Source organism: Hippocampus comes, unplaced genomic scaffold, assembly GCF_001891065.2.
Source record: "Hippocampus comes isolate QL1 unplaced genomic scaffold, H_comes_QL1_v1.1 scaffold146, whole genome shotgun sequence".
Taxonomy (NCBI): Eukaryota; Metazoa; Chordata; class Actinopteri; order Syngnathiformes; family Syngnathidae; genus Hippocampus; species Hippocampus comes.
In genome coordinates, this window is record NW_017806156.1 from 122,358 (window position 1) to 125,926 (window position 3,569).

At 42.2% G+C, this 3,569-nt stretch overlaps 1 protein-coding gene across 8 annotated transcripts in view; it reads right to left on the reverse strand.

The window, feature by feature from the left end:
* The window catches only part of LOC109531046 (uncharacterized protein KIAA0408), a 44,543-nt gene that overhangs the window by 31,103 nt on the left and 9,871 nt on the right, over positions 1–3,569 (reverse strand). The window lies entirely within an intron of this gene.

Below are 3,569 nucleotides of genomic sequence, written 5' to 3' on the forward strand. Positions count from 1 at the left end.
GATGCTTTTAAGCTAGTGCCGCGTTCTACAGGACGTAAGTGAATAAAGTTAAAATCATTCACAATTACAATAAAACGTAGGCCAATAAAAACTCACTTACACGTCGACGTCGTCGTTTCGGATCTGATGATCGAAAAACGCGAAGTGAAAACGTGTGGGAAACACGTCTTTCCGTCGAATCGGGTGGGCGTTGCGTGTATTTAAGCTCCCGCGGCATTACGCCTCCATCCAGGTTACGGCTAGTGGAATTTCCGCTTACGGAAGTTCCGGTAACACGTAATATCGTAGTCAAAATGTTAATGCATAGGTTTTTTATTACGGGTGAAGGATATTCCTTTTCATAGAATTCCGGGGATGGGAATATGAATATATATATAAAATTCCGGGGATGGGAATATTTACTGTGTATATATATATATATATGTGTGTATATATGCATGTACACTATAGGTAAGATTGGGCCGCCCGAATTTCGGGTCGGGTCTAAAAATGTCAATCATTGCTTCGGGTTCGGGTCAGGCTTCTCTCTCGCTGACTTTTTTTTTTTTTTTTTTTCCCGAGGCCGTGAATAGTTTTAGCCACAAGAGACCGTGGTTCGCAAAAAACAGAAGCGGCGTCATCACAACACGTACTGTACTAAACTCTCGCAATGACAATTCAAAAAACTCCTTCATATCTTTATGATCCAGCCATCATTGTTCTTTTTGGTCTCGCTGCTTCTCTCTTAATGTGCCGCACTTGATTCTTAAGGACGTACTGCTGCTGTGGTGAATGGCTCAATTTTCAACCCGTCAAAATGACGGACGGCCTTAAATTTTCCCCGACCACTCTTAAAAAAAAAAATCCATCAATGATGGAAAATTGTCCGCTAATGTAACCTCTTCAGGAACAGAAATATAAAAGATGTAAATGTTTATCCAGTCTTCTTTAACTTAGATTTTGTTCCAAAAGACAGGCTTTGTTATCAGAAATCACCCGAGTCCTCACAAATGAAATATGAACTTTCGGGTTTGCTTCGGGCTCGGGCCTGCAAATCAAGTTCAGTGATCGGGCTCATGCACCCTTTGTGGTTTCCGTTCTCGCCGAAATTTCGAAATCTCAGAGATATTGCGAGGCCATGAGAATGCGAGGCGAGGGTATTACTGTTGTGGCGACGCCGCTTGAGCTAGTCCGCTGCTCTCTACTATGCGTGCGTCAGCGCGAACATGTACGCAAGCGCGTCTTTTGATTTCAACCAATAAGCGTCGACGCAACGACGTCACACACCCAAAGTCACACACGACAACAGCTAAGCTAAGCTGGAGGAGGAGCCAAGATGGCGACGTGAGCGGTTGTGCTTTTGGGAGCTGCTTACCTGACTCGATATAAAGTTAGTGGAACACAGATCACTCTTCTATTTTTTTCATGTCAGAAAATTTATATGTATTTTTTTCCTCTTGACTTTGCTGCACTGACGGTAACTTGTCCTTAGCGCAGTCCTAGTTCTCTTTCTTGGACGTTGCCTCGACTCGTGCTAAGCTAGCAGCATTATCGGCAGCATTGACAAAATGGAGCTGAAGTCCGCACCTGAGAATGTGCTCGTAGATGGCGCGCACGCCTACTGCCTGCAAAACCAACCTGTCCTCGCGGTTGTGGAAACTGACTTTCCCGCATTGCCCGTCTCGCCGTACAAGCCACCGGCGTCGAAGAAAAGTAAGCAATCTCGCACGACCGAAGGAGAGAGCGCGACCATATTGCAACAATTATCAACGCTGTTTAACACCAGATTTGATACGATGAAGACAGATATCAGTAAAATGACGAAGGACATGACAACGAAAATAGAAAACCTCACGAAAACATTGAATATTGCCTGCGCCGAATTAAGAGATGTAAAAGCAAGTCTAAAACAGTAAAATAAAGGAATTTCCAAATCCGGATCATTTTGATCCAGATTACATTTTCTGAACTCTCTCTCACTGTAGTGACACAAAACGTATCCGGGACTGCGGGTACATCTAATTTGCAAATCTAACCCTCTTTGCTCGTCGACGACCATGTCAGTTACTTGGTATTTAACTGAGTTTGCAAGTCGAACATAAATGTACCCATGGCATGGGGCGGGTCTAATTGCGTAACTTCTCGTTCTGAACTTCCGAGAGCGTTTGGCTGTATTTAGCGGAAGTAGAAAGGGTGTCGCTAGTGGCATTCACAAAACTTTACAATTTGTACCAACATTCTCGTTTAAATCACCGTAAATGGCTTACCCAGGATACGGTGGGGTGAGTACCTTAAACACGCTCACGTTTGTCTTCATAATCGATTAACAATCCGTGGTTATGACTTTCGTGCGTCCCAAAGTATTTCGCAGTGTTTCAGCACAAATATGTGAAACCGTTCGTCGTATTTTGCGAGTGTCACGCTTAAAACCCAAATAACTTTTGTGTCAGATTGAAATAACCCTTGGTAAATGACTTCCGGGTCGGAAAATCGCACCACAACCACCCAACCGCCCGTTTAACTAAAGTGGTCAGTTCCGTTTTGGATGTCATTTATATACGAACCAACTACAGTAATCTAATACGTAACAAATTTTAGATCTAATAAAACAGTGGTTGAGTATCTTGGGACGCGTTACACATATTTTTCGTTTTCCCGTCGCGCACCGCCAAGTAGAGCCCAAGATAGCTCAGACTTGACGCGGACCCGCGCAATCATGCTCATATATATTTCCGCTGGTTAGTATACCTTTTGTTCCCTCTTAATGTTGTGTTCCACTAATTTGTTTAAAATAGATGTTCAAACGGTACAGCCCCAAATAATAGGGTTAGTGTTTTAGCACACGATCACCCAGGTATAGTTCTAAGTGTGTGTTTGTCGTTATTAATACGTCTTTATCCATTATTACTCTCAATGCCAGGGGGTTAAGAAACATTGTGAAGCGTAAAGCAATTTTTTTGTTTGCTAAGCAGCACAGAAATGATTTTTGTTTTCTTCAGGAATCCCACTCGATCACTAACGATTTGCGGTTATGGAAAGCTCAATGGGGCAACGATTTATGGTTGGCACATGGATCTGAACACTCAGCAGGGGTCGCTACGCTGAAACACCAGTTCTCTGGGAGTATTTTACATTCTGTATGTGATAAAGCAGGTCATTTCCTTTTACAAGTAATCAACACGGGAAACATCAATATAATAATGGTTAACATATATGGGTACAACTCAAATTACGAAAATAATAACCTTTTTGAAGAATTAGAAAAACATATTCAACATTCACTTGCTAAATTCCCAAATTCCGGTCTAGTTATAGGCAGTGACTTTAATACGATATTGCACCATAACATGGACTGTTGGCCTCTTCGTAATCAGTCTTCTCTAAATAAGACCCTGAAGGTATTTATGCAGACATTTAATTTGATTGATATATGGAGGAGCAATAACCCAAACAAAAAAGAGTTCACCTGGAGTAATAGAGATGCCACCAGGAGGTCACGTATCGACTTCTGGCTCATATCTCAAAATCTTAACATCAATCCAGTTTCGGTTGAGATCATTACAACACCTTTAACTGACCATAATGCGGTC